At 44.7% G+C, this 18,217-nt stretch overlaps 1 protein-coding gene across 4 annotated transcripts in view; it reads left to right on the top strand.

Annotated features, from left to right (window-relative positions):
- The first annotated feature begins 244 nt into the window (after nucleotides 1-244).
- LOC138282964 (zinc finger protein 271-like) overlaps nucleotides 245-18,217 on the top strand; it is a 29,707-nt gene continuing 11,734 nt past the window's right edge. For 3 of the 4 annotated variants that reach the window (XM_069221037.1, XM_069221038.1, XM_069221039.1), the window contains exons 1-2: nucleotides 245-317; nucleotides 15,489-15,633. The gene's annotated coding sequence lies outside the window, so the exon portion shown is untranslated. The remainder of the gene's footprint in view (nucleotides 318-15,488; nucleotides 15,634-18,217) is intronic. The other variant, XM_069221040.1, reaches the window with a different exon arrangement.

Below are 18,217 nucleotides of genomic sequence, written 5' to 3' on the forward strand. Positions count from 1 at the left end.
TGTGTCCATACGCACTTCGTTAAGTATCCCAAAAAGCGGCAGTTATGAAAGCAAGGCCTGCATAAACGTCTGCAGAAAAAGTCTATTTGTGACCCAAGCACAGGCTCTTTCCTGGGTGACCTGCACCTTTCCAAGATGGCCGCCGCGGAAGACGAGAAGTCAGTTTCAGCGGAGCCCGCCACCATCTTAGAATGGGATAGCCACCATCATTTGGTAACAAAGAGTCCCCTTTCTATGTCCTTGGCTCTGTGTCTCTTCTGCTCTTCAGACACACGGGGAGAGCTGATTGAGCGCGGAGCTCCCGGGAGCCGGTGCCGGTCAGTGTCTGCCTCGCCCTTCAGCCGTTTCCAGCCCCATCACGGACCCGCCCAGCCTCAGCGCTGATGTTAGACCCCTGCGCTTCCCCCTCCCCGAGCCCCCTGCAGCCTCGGCCTCCTTTCATCCTCCTGGAGCCTCCATGGTCCGGTGCCCCCCCACTCTCCTGTGATACCGAGGGAGGGGCGGACAGCTAAACGAGCCTTCTTGTCAGGGTGTCTGTTTACCTGTAAAAAATGTAAATGTGTGCAACTGGTCAACCTGGTAGTGTGAAGGGTGTGTTGTGTTGTGCCTAATTGATGGGATGACTTGAAGCTTCCTGATGACACGGATTACATCTTTTTGAGTGGTATTTCACAGGAGTTACCAGTTCAGCTGCGAAGTGTGTGCATTTAAAGGGCAGCTATAAATTAGCATTGGCAAAGCCAATAGGTCTTAGATTTGCACAGTGTCTCTTACCCATGTGTTATAGAGTGGAGTGGGTGTATGTGGCGTGGACTGGAATTATGTGGGTTAGATTGTAATTGTTAGTTGTGGAATTGTGTGGAGTGGAATCGTGTGGCATCATGCAATAGAACTGTGGAGTGGAATTATGTGGATGGTAATTATGTGGTATTGAGTGTACTAGAATTATGAGGAGTGGGATTGTGTGTCAGAGTGTAATTCTGTGCAGTGTTATTTTTTGTTGTGGAGTGGTATGCAGTGGAGCTTAATTATGTGATGTGCTGTTGAGTTTTGTGGCATGATGTGGAATTCTCTGTTGTGGATTGGATTTATGTGGTGTGTTGCATAACTGTGTTGTGTTTTATATGGTTTGGAATGGCAAACACAGATCTGTAGCTGATCTACAGAAGAGTGGCAGAAAGGCTAAGTGATCTACAGAAGAGTGGCAGGAGAAGTGTTAGCTTCACAGGTTTGCTGTAGTGAGCCATGACATTTTTCACCTATAGCAGAGTTGTGGGATAGAAGCACACTGCGTAAAAGGGAACTATGTCAGGAACCCCCACAAGAAACATTACAGGTTGGTTGGACAAATAAATACCTTCACATGAAAGCTACTTGAGAGGTAGGTGAGCAAAGCCCAGCAGAATATGTGCCATATGGGAACTCCCCAGAAGCTGGTGCATTGGACTGAGTTGTGGGATACATGGACAGTTGTATGGCTCTATTGCCATGTGTGGCTCTGTAGCTGGTACTAGAAGAATTCTAGCTGGAGGAAAGCGTTTCCCACATGGGCACACACTACAGTGGTAGAACGACTAAGCTACTGTCACTAGTAAACTGTAGACAAACAGAAAGAAAGAGCCTCTATTTCAAACATCAGAATGGTTGAATGGCAAAAAGCACTTGAAGACCTTGAGCACCCCCTGCGTGCACGCTATAGAGGGGTAGGAACTCGGACTCACCACCGCATGGCCTACTGATCACAGAGGGCTGCCACAGGAGTAATTGCTTGCACAGACAGAAGCTGCAGGCTCTGGCTCGCATCGACTGCAGCAGCAGGAAGGCCTTGGTGAGGCAGCAGGTTGCCCTATTGAACAATGGACAGGGCCACCCAGGGGTGCTTATCCCGTTTCAGTGGAAAGGCTGAGGGCCGGCATCCCAGACCTGCCTACTGCAGGGTCTGGCAAATTCTACGGTGCACACTGCGGAAACCAGTCCTGCAGGGACACAGCCAGAGGTCCACAGAGCTACTAGGTATAGGGACACAGAAGGACTAGGCGTGACACCCCCAGCCCTAGACAGATAACTGGGTGGCCATCTTATAACTATGACTATAACTATGACTTGTGCAACTTGTCAGCTGGGTGCCTTCAAACCTATTCAGCAACATAAGGGCAAAAAACATGTACTCCTAAAATAAGTCCAGTCCCATTCCTAACAGCAGCCACTACGGCAAGACAATGCTAATTCATTCCTCCAGTTCGCTGTTAGCAATAAGCAATGCACAATTCAGGCTGCATCTGTCACCTGGGAAACATGTTTATTAGATCAGCGGTGCTGCAGAGGTTTGGTATGTATTATGAGAAGCAGCAATGAAAAGCAATGGGGACAGGGAAAAAACAGTTGAACTTTAGACTGTCAGTGTGGGGCTCTTGGTTTTAATGTCAATGTCACTGTGGGACAGGCTGTTGCCAATGTGAGGCATGTATGTGTAAGGCCAGTGAACATGTAGTCCACTGCTCTTTTTGTAATTAAAGTTGGGTTCTAAGCTGTTTTTATTATAGTGGTGTTTTGGGCTACAAATAGAGTCTAAGTATGCTTTGCGGGGTCTTAAGCCCATGGGTGGGGCAGCTCATCCACTCATGGATGCCAAGTATGTGGGAGAGGCCTACCCGCTTAGTGCTCGTCAATAAAACATGGATATTGTTACAATGCCATCTGGGGTAGTAAGCGCTATATATAAATACAATTACTATAGGGAGAACAAGAGGTAAGTGGGTAGGAATAGTTTATTGGTAATCGGTTAATGTGCCTGCAGCACAATTTAATGTGCAATGCCAAAAGATGAAGCACAGCAGCTATACGTGCAGAAAAATAGATAGGGGCACGGCCTCCCAAAGTGGCCCCATACCGAAAGATGAAGCGTGGCGACCCTGAAGCTGGCGCCGCGCTGATAATCAGCGAAAAGTAAGATGGTGCAGAAAAATTGAAAGGGGCAGAGAGTCCCTGAAGCGGGCGCCGTGCTGATCAAGAGAAACACACAGCCAGAAACCAACCAAAAAAAGAGCGCACCATCACTAGCAAGCAGCTACGGGCCTGAGCCCCCACAGTGTAACACGAGCATGAAAAAATAATAAAATAATCCCCTATGAACAGATAAACACAGCAAAGAGGAAGGATATTGTACTTAGTCCCTGCTCCATTGGTAGAATGAAAGAGAAAAGGAAGGACAAAGAGGCAGGATTGACCATTAGCAAGCACGGATTTTTAAAGGACACTGAAACAAGAAATGAGAAACTGGGATGGATTAAAGCCCACAGAACTGTATAGTAAGGTATACACGGGGTTGTACTCTTTCGTTCTACCTGAAAAATATACTAAGTACAGTTTGGGTATTGCAAAAATCTATTTTTTCAAACACCTGTGTTTTCTTTAAAATATTTGGTCATTTTGTAGCAACCTATTTTATTTTGTGTGTAATGCAAGTTTTAAAGAATGACTTGGATATTCTCAATGCTTTCTATCAAATACTTGAACCTTGTAGCACTAAACGTACCCAAGCCAGTATTCTCGACTGCACCAACTATGATTCAACTCTTTGGCTCTCTGTTTGCAGACGCAGACGTCTGCAGTGCATTAACTAATAGAGGATTCATAATGCACAATTGTATATTTCTCATTGATTAACTTAGGTTAAATTTGCTTTTCATTTACGCTGTGCCTTGTTTTTTTTGTAGTTACCTGAAAGTGAAAGACTAACAAAAGTTAGAGTATTTTTTTGTAAATTTGTTTTAGTCCCTACACTCGACCTGCGACCTTTGTGCAAAACATATAAGTTCCCATACTTTTTTAGTGCACTTCGACCCCTAACGTTTACTATTTATAGTTGTGTGTGATATCCTTGAATCGAATTACTATGAACACTGCTTGCAACCCAAATTTTTTTAATATGGCACCTGGTCTTGTTTTGAGTCTGCTTCTTTTGGTTTACATATTGCAGGTTGCTACAACTCTCAATGCTCTTCCTCTGTGAGCTGTGCTTGCTTCACAACAAACCTGTGTCCACTCCAAGGTTGTACCATGATATTACCCCTCCCACCTATAAGCAACCCAGTTGGGACAAATCTTTGTCTCAGGAATGATCCCTACACCTTCATCTAGGTCCCATCACTACACTTGCAAGCTCCTTTTTGCCAGCTCCCTCATAGATATCTTGGCTACTGGCTTGATCCTCTATCCTAAGCCTTTTGTTCAACACTGGTTTGCAACCACTCTACATGTTACACCATGCCAAATTTTTCCGCAACCTTTTTAGGTCTTGACTGAGGCATGGCAATCACTGTCACTTGCAAGATCTCATAGAGAAAAAAAGAGCTTAGCGCTTCCCCAGTACTTACCTTTGGTTGGCTTTGATGTCACTCTTATTGCCTTGCTTGTAATTGGTCAGCGCCTCCTGTATCTACTTTCTCTTCCTGTGTTTGTTCATTTCATTGAGCATGGACCAGAAACGCTTTCCTGTCAGGGAACAGTGTCCTTTCACTGTTCGTGTGCTTCGGGAGAGAAAATATATTTAAAAAATAATAATCCTTGTTGCATTCAATACGGGTGCATGTGTTTGTAGTCTGTCTCTTCAGCTCTGGGTCTTTGCTTGTACTATCCCCCACCCACACAACTCCTGCTGTCCTTGGTGTTGCTTCTCCTTCCTCCTCCTACCGCCCTGCTGTTGCTTCTTACCTCCCTCCTCCCCCAGTCAGTTTTTAAATACATTTTTTATTTTTGGAATTTTCTTATAGCGCAGACATGGTCCGAAGGCATCAGAGTGCTTTACAACGGTAGCGGGATGGATAGGTGACAGAGAGTTCAAGTTACAGTAATTAAACTTGGACATTTACATCGGAAGATGTGTGCAGGAGTTACCACATGAGGCAATTACAGCGGTTGGTCAAATGTTGTACACAGTTAAGGCATCGATTTTAGATGGTGGGGGTCTTGTAACAAAGGTAGTTTAGATCCTGATGGAGAAAGTACTTGAGAATGGTTGAGGGTGATTAACCAAGGAGTCTGTCAAAAAAGAGAAGCTGTAGGTCCTTTTTGAAGGTGACTAGGAAGATGGTTAGGTGGAGAGAGGGTGGCAGAGTTCCAGATTCTTGTGGCACTACCAGGGAATAGCTGGCTCATGTATTATTCTCCACAGTAATTGGGTGGGTGGGGTTCCAGGAGCAGGGATTGGACATTTCTGGAACCCCTATTTGCTCCAGAGATCTGCAGTTTCTCATTTAGATATTGTGAAAAAGAGTGGAGCATCCTCTGGGCAATGTAGGCTGCTTTTAATTGGGCCCATGCTTCTATGGGAAGTCGTTAGAGGGTTAGAAGGGCAGGGGAAATGTGGTCAGATTTTGAGACTTAAAACAAAGCGTGCTTCTGCTTGTAGTGTTTCTCACAATGGGCCTAGGTGAACTTTGGGAATGCATGAGAGAAGGACAATTCCATATTCTAGTCTGGAGAGAAGGAGAGGCTGCACAACTGTTTCAAGGTCTTTTTCCGTGATCGATTGTCTGATGCCCCGAAGCTGCCTAAGTTGGTGTTGTGTGGTTTTGGCCATGGCTGCGATGTGGCTGCGAAGAGTGAGATGATTCCCAAGGGTGACACCAAGTGATCTGGCACTCTTGAGAATGGCAGGGCAGCCATCTAGGGCGGAAACGTTATCCATCCATTCCTGTACTGGAGTTTTTGCTTTCAGAGGCAAAAGCAATAGAAATTCTGTTTTAATTTGGTTGAGCTTAAATGGTGGTTAGACATGCAGTTTTGAATCTTTAAGAGTGTGATTGAAAGCATGGCAACATCTTCTGGGGAAGAGATTTTCATGTATACTTGAGTGTTGTCGCCATATAGGTGGAAGAGAATCCCAGAGTTCCTGAGAATCACACATAGTGGTTCCAGGTAGAGGTCAAAGAGGGTTGGGGAGAGGATTGAGTCATGAAGGACCCCTTGATGTACGCTGACTGGTCTAGAGACAACATTACCCATTTTCCCAATTTAGGAACAGTTAGTTGGGTATGAAGAGAACCACTTGAGGGATTTGCCTCCAAATCACTTGCGTTGTTCTAAAGTGCGAACAAGGTCTAGAGGGTTGACAGTGTTAAATGCAGCGAATTAATCCAAGAGGCAGGAGTTACCAGAGTTGAGGATTCTAAGGGAGTCATCAACTACTTAGAGGATTGTATTTCTGTACTATGGCCCTGGCAAAAACCTGATTGAAGAGTGTCTAAGGGGTTGTTTGTTTGAATGTGCGACATGAGTTTGGACGCTACGCAACTTTCAGTGACTTTGCCTAGAAATCAGAGTGTGGAGACTGGGCGGTAGTTCATGTTCTATGGATTGAAAGGTTGTTTTTTTTTCAAGAGAAGAGAGACTTGACCCACTTTTAGTTGTTCTGTAAATATGCCATGTTTAAGAGAGAGTTTGACCATGTTGGTCCATATGGGGAGTAGATGTATAGCAACAGATTTGCTAGTAGAATTGGAATGGCGTCCTAAAGGTGGTTCGAGGGTTTTACTCTGGAGATTGTTTGCTGTAGATCGCATTCAGAAATTGGGGAGAAAGATGACCATGAATGCAGCGCCTTGCATTGTAGAATCTGTCGTTTCTGCAGAGTCGCTGGTGGGTAAAGAGATATGGATGTTTCTGACTTCTTTAACAAATAAATCAATGAATTTGTTGCAGCAGGCCTCTGATGATGGTGGAAGCGTTTGTAGTCTGTGCAATGACCTCGAACAGGTGCTTCACTCTGTTTGCATAATTCATGGGGTTCTCCATGAATAATGTACAGGGTCACTAGAATTATGTGGCAGGGGAGGGACAAATTATATGGGAAGGCTGACTACATTATTCGTCAAGAAAAGCTACATTTGCAGCATAATGCAGCACATTGTGAGGTAGTATTACTGAGTTATTTTATATTTTTACACTTAATAATGCTGTCTGGGCATAGGTTGCACCCCCTTAGTATCAGCTTAACAACAGCTATTGCAATAAGCTACAGAACTGTGACCAATGAACCTTTGAAAAAGGTATTCCACTTCGCGGCAACAAGTGTTGCTGCGTTTTTAGTAGCAATTGCACCATCTGAGCTAGAAACAATATTTATTTTATTTGCATCTGCTGATTATGCAGAAAATGAGGGATTATGAGGCAAATGCGACAAATCGCTAAGTATGCAAAAAATGCCAGTCACATAATTCCAGTGGCCCCGATAATGCCCCCAATCTTAAATATTGAGTCTATAGGCCACAGTTCCTATCTCTGTATTAGCTAGCTGTATTATTTTAATATTTATAACAAAATTAAAAAATATTTAAAATAGCAACAAATATGGGTGGGTAAAAGAGTGTTTTTACATAATGCTTTTAAGTGGAAGAGTTTAACAATACATAAATCACAATGCCCAATACAAGCTTCATTCAAGTTTGGGACAAAAAGGACTAATTGTGGACATATTGTGTAGTTCTCCATGACTAATCTGACACACAGCACTAAGGAATGTCCTAAAACGTCATCCCTAAACACACTCCTTGTGAAGCAACTAAGACTTCACTAAGACTCTTTTAAGGAAAACTAATAGTATATGTATGTTTTTTCTTTTATGTCCTCTACTAAATTTAATGTCAACGTACACATTTCGATTTTCTGTTTTTAATATTAAAGGATAAAAACCATGTTTCAGTTTAAAGTAATGATAAATAATCAACAACTCTTTTAATACACTAATTGGTACATTCTTCTGAAGTGGTAACACCAAATGTTTGTAATGCAGAGTGCAAGAAGCTGGCTCTCTATAATATAGTGCACTAAAAGAAGTACACTGTGCAGAGAATCCAGTGGATCCCCAAGTGGTTTTCAGAGGCAAAAGTAGATAGGACTAATGCTCTATTTTGTGGAGGTGTGGGCGAGCAGTTAGGCTTATCAGAGGATAGTGATAAGCAGTTGTTGTACTCACAGAGGCAATAAATGAGACACACTCAAAGAATAAATCCAGGACCAATTTAGAAAAATAACACTTTTTAAAATATATTCTTTAAACCCAAGAACTTCGGAATAAGGTAAGTATGTTTTCAAGCTTAAATATTTCTTTCGTTTAAAAATCAACACAGTGCAATTTCAGAGTTCTTGAATGTTAACCTATAGGAGGAAAACAAAGTCAGCAAACAAGCACTGTTTGACGACTCATGGGACCAATCTTGTAGAGTTAAGATAAGTACTGGGCAAAGGTCAGGACCACACCAACAGATCACTCGGGCTGCACTGGGGTGGCAAGGTGCAGTACGCATTGGGTGCCCAATGTATTTCAATGGGAATTGATCTCCGTAGGTTTAGGCTGCAGGCTTGGACTAGGGGGGCATTTGGGGACAGCCATCAGTTAGGCCACAAACATGGGGTGCTTGATGACGTAGGTGTACCTTTGGTCCTCTTCTCTAAGGCCCATGGATGACAGATGCAGGGGTGTCCTTTGGCGTCAGGTTTCCTTGTCCTGGAGGACTCGTGGTTGGGGAGGTCCTGTGGTCTGATTCTACAGGCGTCATTGTGGAGTCCAGTAGGGGGTGAAACCACAGTGGACTCAACTCAGGAGAGCTAGGGGATGTCGTGGACACCAAGGGTCCACTTCAACTCGTGACAAAGGCTTGTTGCTTTTAGCATCTGGTTTCTGTCACTTCAGAAGCTGCAGGAGAGGGGGGCTGCGTGCAGAGGCTGCAGGTGTCTTCAGGGAGTCCAGGAGGGGTAAAACCACAATGGACTCAGACTCTGGTCAGCTGGGGGACCTTGTTGGCACCAGTGGTCTGCTTCACCGCAGGTTGTTGAGGACTGGTGCAGTACTGACTTCAAGCGTCAGGGGTTTGCGGTTCCGGAGGCTGCAGACTCCTTTCCTTAGATTTGGTTGGAGAGCAGGTCTGCTGCTCACAGGAGACTTGAGCCTTTTTTCGAAGTCAGGCAATCCTCCAAGGTTTCTGGAGGTTCAGGTGCAGGATGAGGCGTCTTCTGGTGAGAGAGTTTGTTGAGGAGTGAAGACAGGACGGCTGGGTTTGTACAAGGTTAGCTGTTCCTTCTTCTTCTCTTCTGTGACACTTCTTAGTCATTTTCTTCTTAGATTGTCAGGATTTGAGTTCTAGGGTTCTGAGGTGCCACCTAAATGTTCAATCTAGGGGCGTGGGTTGCCCACCTTTAGGGTGACTACACCCTTTCTATGATCGCTTCTGCTGGGAAGTGGGCATAACCTTAACCCTACTGGCCTAATTCATTCCAATGGATGGATGAATTTAAAAAGTGAGTTCCATCTGTATGTCGGGTCAGGACAGGGAGGTAGGATATCTCTGCCATATAGAGAGACCTGGGGCGCATCACAAAGGCAGCTAGGCCTTTGAAGCTTCCCGCCCGGGAATGTCCATTTTGCCTGAGTGAGGTGTTAACACCCCCGCCCAGTGCAGGTTTTTGTTTCTGGCCGTCAAAAGTGCTGGCTCCCATCTTGGGCCAGAAACGTGGCTCGTGTGGCTTAACTGGTCAGGACTAGTCGGTGAACACACCAGTAGCTGGTAGGATTTCAGGGGGCACTTCTGAAGTGTCCTCTAGGTGCAGGTATTGGGGAATCCAACACTAGCATCAGTGTAGGCTCACCAATACGAGATGTTTTATTTTCAATGAAGCCATCATGCAGCTGGGGAACTTGTATTGACCAGTGTCCAGTACATGTATTTAAAATTAATTTCCTATTCACTTATATGTCTGAGAATCGACAAAGACATAGCAGGGGCATATCAGCTCGTGCAGGTATGCCCTCACACGTCATATAATGTACCTTGCCTTAGGGCTGTAATGCCTGCCAGAGGGGTGATTTACATATATTGCATGCACTGTTAGGGACTTGGCACACAGGCTGTGTATCCTGTCGTGTTTTCACTTTTGTCTGCACCAAGACACGCAGCCTGCAATGGCAAGCTGTCATGTACTTGGTGAGGGGTCCCTTAGGGTGGCACAATTTGTGTTGCAGCCCTTAGGGACCATCCCTCTTTAGTACCCCAGGCCCTAGGTACCAGGGGTACAACCTACTAGGGTTTTACAGTGGGAGATAAAGGTTTTGGGAAAAAGAGATCTGACACTGTGGACCTGGTTAGCAGTCAAAATTAATCCAGGAACCAGACAAACAGTGGGGTGGGGTGACCATGTCAATAGAGGCACTTTCCTTCACAGAGCATGGAAGAGTACCACATGAATAGATTTAACTTAACATTTTAATTTTCTGATTAAAAAGTCTTACTTGTTTCCAAAGGCAGGACGTGTACTTTCAGTAAATTAGAAGTGTGTTGACTGCATTTGTTTACATTGGAGGCAGAAGCTGCACCTCCAAAGGTGGTGTATGTCAAGCAGTGTCTAGTACCACCTTACTCTTCGCAGGTGGTAACTCTTCTTGAGGGGCTGCCTTCATCAACACACAAGCAGGACACCTAGCCTAAAGCCTTCGATGATGCAGCCCCTCCTCTCACTTTACCCTGTGTGTTAAAGGATCTCCTTTATGATCAGTGGCATCCTCTCTCCGCGCGTCGTGGCGAGAGAGTGTGCTAGAGCACTCAGTGACACAACTTAGAGGGAGCACAGGTCATAATACAGGCACAGGTGGCATCCTTTTTTAGCATTTTTATCCAATGCATGTTACTTATAAAATTTGTATGTATAATTGTTCTCAGAGAATCAGAATAGGTACTTATTTTCATGACCTTTCAATGATAAAATTCCAAGTGGAACTTTCTGGAATTTGGCCTGTAGAGCAAACTAGATCCCAGCAGACAGCATTCAGTTACATTTCCTTACCAGTAGATATTAAGGGAGCACAGCCTCTGTTTACGAAAACAGTAAGGCCACAACCTCGTTGCAATCCAGCGTTCTATAACTCAATTGGAATCCCGCTGACCCCCTTATGCTTTTTCTCTGCCTTTATTGCCCTTAATCAGCACAAAATAAACTGTAATTGTGACATGAAACTCAGACTGACATTAAAGTCCACAGCAAGCATTATGGTTCAGCAGATTGAGAACCAACCTCATGTTCTACCTGGACCCTAACTGCAGTAGATAGTCGATTGGGATGGATGCAGCAGCTGAAGAAAGTGGGGCAGAAGGCTGTGACTTCTGCTCCTAATGAATGTCATTCATATTCCTAATTCTCATTAATATCCTGACAATCCCACACTAACTTTTTCAGAATCTACATATTAGATGACCTTCATACTGACCTCTTATTTCTAAAACTAATAAGCTTGCTTAACTTGTTTGACAATATTAAAATATTAACCTGGCCTAATGGTATGAAATTCAGCGCTCTGAGTTGTTAGCATGGTGCTTTTAACGCTATGAATCCAGAAATAAACCAGATGTAGGTGAGGTTGTCAATGTTTCGCCAGGATGTTCCATGAAACCACTTCACTAGTCCAGTCTGGGGCCCAAGATTGGTCACATTGTAGCACTAGTAGGTATTCTGAGAAACCTGTACTGAACAAACAGCTCTATTGGAGACTCAAGCCTTGATGACTAGACACACAATAACACAGAACATGCACCTCTTAACCATAAAAGGGCGGGTCACACCAAGTTGGGCATGGCATGCCAACCATGTTAAGGTAGTACAGCAATCTAGGCAAAACATCCAGATGCACATGGGGTGACCACCACCTTGGGCAAAGTAGGACTTAAATATGCTGCTCTTTTGGCCCTCAAAGTGGTCAGAAAATTGGAAACTGCCTTTGATTATGGGTTTCTACCTAGTACAACAACCAAAGCAATACCAATGTCCTTAAACCAGGTAGAAATTCTCTTAATTTAGCTTCATACAGGGAGTGCAGAATTATTAGGCAAATGAGTATTTTGACCACATCATCCTCTTTATGCATGTTGTCTTACTCCAAGCTGTATAGGCTCGAAAGCCTACTACCAATTAAGCATATTAGGTGATGTGCATCTCTGTAATGAGAAGGGGTGTGGTCTAATGACATCAACACCCTATATCAGGTGTGCATAATTATTAGGCAACTTCCTTTCCTTTGGCAAAATGGGTCAAAAGAAGGACTTGACAGGCTCAGAAAAGTCAAAAATAGTGAGATATCTTGCAGAGGGATGCAGCACTCTTAAAATTGCAAAGCTTCTGAAGCGTGATCATCGAACAATCAAGCGTTTCATTCAAAATAGTCAACAGGGTCGCAAGAAGCGTGTGGAAAAACCAAGGCGCAAAATAACTGCCCATGAACTGAGAAAAGTCAAGCGTGCAGCTGCCACGATGCCACTTGCCACCAGTTTGGCCATATTTCAGAGCTGCAACATCACTGGAGTGCCCAAAAGCACAAGGTGTGCAATACTCAGAGACATGGCCAAGGTAAGAAAGGCTGAAAGACGACCACCACTGAACAAGACACACAAGCTGAAACGTCAAGACTGGGCCAAGAAATATCTCAAGACTGATTTTTCTAAGGTTTTATGGACTGATGAAATGAGAGTGAGTCTTGATGGGCCAGATGGATGGGCCCGTGGCTGGATTGGTAAAGGGCAGAGAGCTCCAGTCCGACTCAGACGCCAGCAAGGTGGAGGTGGAGTACTGGTTTGGGCTGGTATCATCAAAGATGAGCTTGTGGGGCCTTTTCAGGTTGAGGATGGAGTCAAGCTGCCAGTTCCTGGAAGACACCTTCTTCAAGCAGTGGTACAGGAAGAAGTCTGCATCCTTCAAGAAAAACATGATTTTCATGCAGGACAATGCTCCATCACACGCGTCCAAGTACTCCACAGCGTGGCTGGCAAGAAAGGGTATAAAAGAAGGAAATCTAATGACATGGCCTCCTTGTTCACCTGATCTGAACCCCATTGAGAACCTGTGATCCATCATCAAATGTGAGATTTACAAGGAGGGAAAACAGTACACCTCTCTGAACAGTGTCTGGGAGGCTGTGGTTGCTGCTGCACGCAATGTTGATGGTGAACAGATCAAAACACTGACAGAATCCATGGATGGCAGGCTTTTGAGTGTCCTTGCAAAGAAAGGTGGCTATATTGGTCACTGATTTGTTTTTGTTTTGTTTTTGAATGTCAGAAATGTATATTTGTGAATGTTGAGATGTTATATTGGTTTCACTGGTAATAATAAATAATTGAAATGGGTATATATTTTTTTTTGTTAAGTTGCCTAATAATTATGCACAGTGATAGTCACCTGCACACACAGATATCTCCCTAACATAGCTAAAACTAAAAACTACTTCCAAAAATATTCAGCTTTGATATTAATGAGTTTTTTGGGTTCATTGAGAACATGGTTGTTGTTCAATAATAAAATTAATCCTCAAAAATACAACTTGCCTAATAATTCTGCACTCCCTGTATCACCCATTGCGAATCCTAAATACTGAATTCAAGATCCTCAATAAAATCTTAACACACATACTACTACCCTTTTTGCCCACATGAGACCAAAATGGCTTCATCCCTCTTAACACATCTCTGAATATTAGAGTCCTCTATTGTATTATGGAAGAGGCTTCAGGTCTTTGGCCACACGTGTGGACTTGGAAGAAACCTTTCAATGTGTAACATGCGCTATATGTCCAAAGTACTGGGAAAATGTATGATAGGCAAACGATCCAATGGATCAAGATCTCCCATGCCACGCCAACGGCCAGAGTTCAACCCCAACAGTTCATTTTGGCATTGTCAAGTGGCGAGAGGAACCTACCCACTGAACAACTAGCGGTTTTGGGAAAGTAATCGGCAACTCAACTAGAAAATGCTAGTCATGCAGTCTCATCATATGCAGATGATATGCTAATTTGTTAGGGATGTTGAGTGTAATCTCTGAAATATTTTGAATAGTCTGAGCTCCTTCAAAGAAGTATCAGGCCTAGGTAATAATTAGAGCAAATATTGTATATTTCCAAAATCCCATACACTACCACAGGTTAGAGTGACTCCAGGAAAGCAGGAGATTCAATGGGAAGGAGTTATATACTGATAATTGGGGACCAGGATGTTTCATCTGAACTATAATTTATTGGAAGACAATTTGGGATGTGTAGTTCATACACTGAGATCTCGGGTTGAACTTCATGCACACTCCCTTTGTCTACTATGGGCAATATCAGTTCTGTCTATACAAAATGATTATGTTACCATGTCTCTTCTGTGCAATTTCATAAATCTTCCTTCTTTGCTCCTCACACAATATTTTTGGAAACTTAACTCGAGTGGGCTGATACAGAACTCTAACAGAAGACAAGTGGCATTAGCAAAATTAAAGCTGCTAAGGGAGGGCTGGGCCTGTTTTTTCAGTTTATCATCTGGAAGCCCAGCTCCAATGGGTGGCTTGCTGGTTAGCAGAAAGTCACTCAGATTAATATGGTTATACTCCTGTGCAATAACGGGTTGGCCACTTTCAGCTTATTTTATAGTGCCTTAACTGCTAAAGCCTTCCTGTCCTAGCGCACACCATGCTGAATTGTTTGAAGTGAAGTGTGAACTAAACTTGTGCAGTTAAGCCAACTGCACCTGTGATTCTTCTTAATTTGCTCCCTACATAAGCTGCCATCCTTCTTGCAAACAACTTGACGCATTGAGAGATGGCGGGCTTCACACAAGTAGGTGATCAGTCCATCTATTAGAAAATGAAAGTACCATCCTGGACGAGCAACATACACATAATTTATTACAAGCACTACACTATGGGGGGTGGGCAGACTTATAGTCTCCTGGTTCTATAAAGCAATACTTCAACATTCAGGCATACCACGCGTGCCACTTAGGCGCACATGGGAAGCAGTCATAGAGCGTGCATTCAATGACACGGAATGGCAATATATACCCTTGCCTGTCCACATAAGGTCTCCTGGAATTTCTAATTCATTTATACAATTTGACATGTTAAAGAGAGCTGACCTCACCCAGCAGAAAATTAACATGATAGTTCCAAACCCCTCTTCAGAAAGCCCATATTGAAGTGAGATGCAAACAGGCTTCAGACCCATGCTATAGGGCTTCCCTTCTATAAGCAGAAGCTTGTATTCTGGTGATATTCCGGAGACCTTAATGGGGTAAGTGGCTTTGAGATTTATTGATTTGGTATTCATGTTGACCCCCAGACTCTGTCTGGCCACTATCAGGAGTAAAATTGGGATTTGTTTGGGAGATGCAGAAAGTAAAGACTGGGATTGAAGAAGCAGCATACGGCACAACAATGGAATGAAATGTCGGTTATTCAAGATGATAATAAAGATGACCTGAGGCCCTGGGAGATGTCCCTACTTTTCAAACACAAACACTCGGAAATTAAAGCCTAATTTGTTTTTATATGTAAACTATGTAAAGTGTCTAGATTGGATACAAAGCAGAATAAATGCTGAGGTAGATTTTCCTAGTAATTTATGAAGCCAAGTCTTAATCGCGACACAAAGGCTCATATTATTCTATCTCTTTTTTTGCTTTATTAAATAGCAGCAGTCAAGACTCTTACGAACTCCATATCCAGTGAGGCCAAGCAACAGCAGGCCAATGGGAACGAAAAACCTTAGTTACACCAATCAGGACGGAGGAGCCCTTGACTGCAAGCAGCCCCCTTTTCTTGTGCAAGAAGTTATGAGTAAGTATTGAACATAGGTAATATGGAAAACCCAATGAAGATAACTAATATGAAAGTAAAAAACCTTGAACAGAGTGTATCCAAAAAAGGTCCAGAATGCAGGGAAGGAACTGTGGAGGACAGGACCAGATATGTGTTGTTTCCTCAAGACCAGGAGCTTCTTATGTAGAAGTAGGTGTTAGAATAGATGAAACTGTTAGGGCAGTGAAACACAGAATTATTACAGTGTTGCAGAGAGATAGCACTTGCCTCAGCCAATCTCAGAATGTCCTCTAAACGGAAACCAACCCAGAATGCTTTGGAGGCCATGGCTCCACAGGATGGGTGGGCTCCAAAAATGGAGGTGCCAATACCAGCGAGGGTCGTAATCCATTTAACCCAGCAGGCAAGGTTAGGGGAGGAGACAGGTTTGTGGCGTTTCCTGAAAGAGATGAGGAGTTGGGTATGCTAGGGCATTCTGAGATGGATCGTTTTTTGTTCATAAACTTTAAGACAATTTCCTACACATAACATGGGTTGATTGTAATAAAAAGGATAAAACACAGAAGTGAAATTAGTTTTGGTAGGTTTGGAATAGGCGGATTACAACATTGTACTCCCTTTAATAGACATATGAGAGGGTGTTTTCTGACAGGTTTAACATTGACGTGGATAGTTCATGGAGATTGCAGAACTGTAAAGGTTTACGGCCTGGTAAGTTTTGCCTGTGCTAGCTTGCAACCCTAAATATGCCCACAAACCACTGCCTGTGGCATAGGTAAGTCACCCCTCTAGCAGGCCTTCAGCCCTATGGTAGGGTGCACTGTACCAGAGGTGAGAGCATAGGTGCATGAGCAGTATGCCCCTACAATGTCTAAGTCCATTATTAGACATTGTAAGTGCAGTGTGGCCATATTCAGTAAATGGGCTGGGAGTTTGTCATTACAAACTCCACAACTCCACAGCTCCATGATGACTTCACTGAAGGCTAGGAAGTTTGGTATCAATCATCTCGGCACAATAAACCTACACTGATGCCAGTGTTGAATATATTGTACAATGCACACAGAGGACATCTTAGAGATGCACCCTGGATTTTACCCAGCCCTTTAGTGTAAGGCTGAACAGTCTGTGCCATCCTGCCACTAACAGACAAGTTTCTGACTCCACGGGGTGAGAGCCTTTGTTCTCTCTGGGGTCAGGAACAAAGCCTGCTCTGGGTGGAGGTCCTTCACACCTCCCCCCTGCAGGAACGGTACCACTTGGCGGTGAGCCTCAAAGGCTCAGGCCTCCTGATACGGTGCACCAGGGCACTCCAGCAAGTGGAGATGCACCCCCCCAGACAAAGCCCCACTTTTGGTGGCAAGTCAGACGGGGAACATTAGGTAAAACAGGGAGGAGTGACCACTCCAGCTAGGACCCAACCCTAAGGTGGGCAGCGCTGAAGTGACCCTCTCCCTGCAGAATCCTCTGTCTTGGTTTGGAGGGCAGGGACCAATAGTGTTAGGGTGTGCCCTCTCCCCACAGAGAATGGGCACAGGAAGGTTGTAGCCAACCTCAGGGACAGTAGCCATTAGCTACTGCCCTCTGACCTCTGTAACTCCCATAAATCCAGGATTAAGGGCACCCCTGAACCTAGTTCACCAGATTCCTGGTGATCTCAAGACAAAAAGAAGGACTGCTAAGTCGCCCCCGCCCCAGCAGTGAAGACTCAAGATGACAACTGACTTGGCCCCAGCCCTACCGGCCTGTCTGCAGCTTCAAGGACTCTGCTACCAAAAGGCGACGCATCCAGCAGGACCAGTGACCTCTCTAAACCATCAGAGGACTGACTGCCCACCAGACGACTAGGAACTCCAGGGGACAGTGGCCCTGTCCACAAGAACCTCCACAAGGGACTCCAGAACTGCCTCTGTTCCACAAGTCCTGCATAGTCTGCACCTGACGCCCACGGCCTGAGTCCAGGTGGTCCACCGGTCCAGAGCATGTCCCCAGTCAATTCCGACTTTGTGTCCACCCTGATTGACCCCTCCTGGCCAACACAACGCCGCGTGCAGCCTAAATCCAGAGGACCCCTTGACCGTGAGAAAACCGGACGGAGATTCCTAATGCCTAAAGGTACCCCTGCACTTGCAGCCCCTAGGCCTTGGGGAATCCGACTGACGATCCAGCGACATTCAGCAGACAGCCCTGCTCCTTGTCCATCCTGTGGTTTTCCAGAACCGACCTCCTGGACCCAGCCTGCAGCATCTTTGTAACCCCCGGGATCTCCCTATTGAAAAGCATTGGGGGTCCGATGCTGTGTTTGCACCCAGTCGTCCCAGTGCCGATAAGGGTGTGTGTTTGGTGCTGACCTGTGCCCCCCCATCCGGTGCTCATCTAAGCCACCCAGGTCTGCCCTCCGAAGTTGCAGGTACTTAGTTGCCAGCAGATCTGTTTCTGAGTGCCCCCAGACTCCATAAGATTCCATTCTAAATCCAACACCAACGTTGACCTCTGCACCCGGCAGGCCCTGTGTTGCTTGTAGTGTATTTTAGGGGTCATCTTGAAACTTGACCAGTGGATATCCTAACCCCCGGAGACTGGAAGTGTAAGTCGAGTACTT

Source organism: Pleurodeles waltl, chromosome 2_2 (genome assembly GCF_031143425.1).
Source record: "Pleurodeles waltl isolate 20211129_DDA chromosome 2_2, aPleWal1.hap1.20221129, whole genome shotgun sequence".
In the NCBI taxonomy this organism is placed as follows: Eukaryota; Metazoa; Chordata; class Amphibia; order Caudata; family Salamandridae; genus Pleurodeles; species Pleurodeles waltl.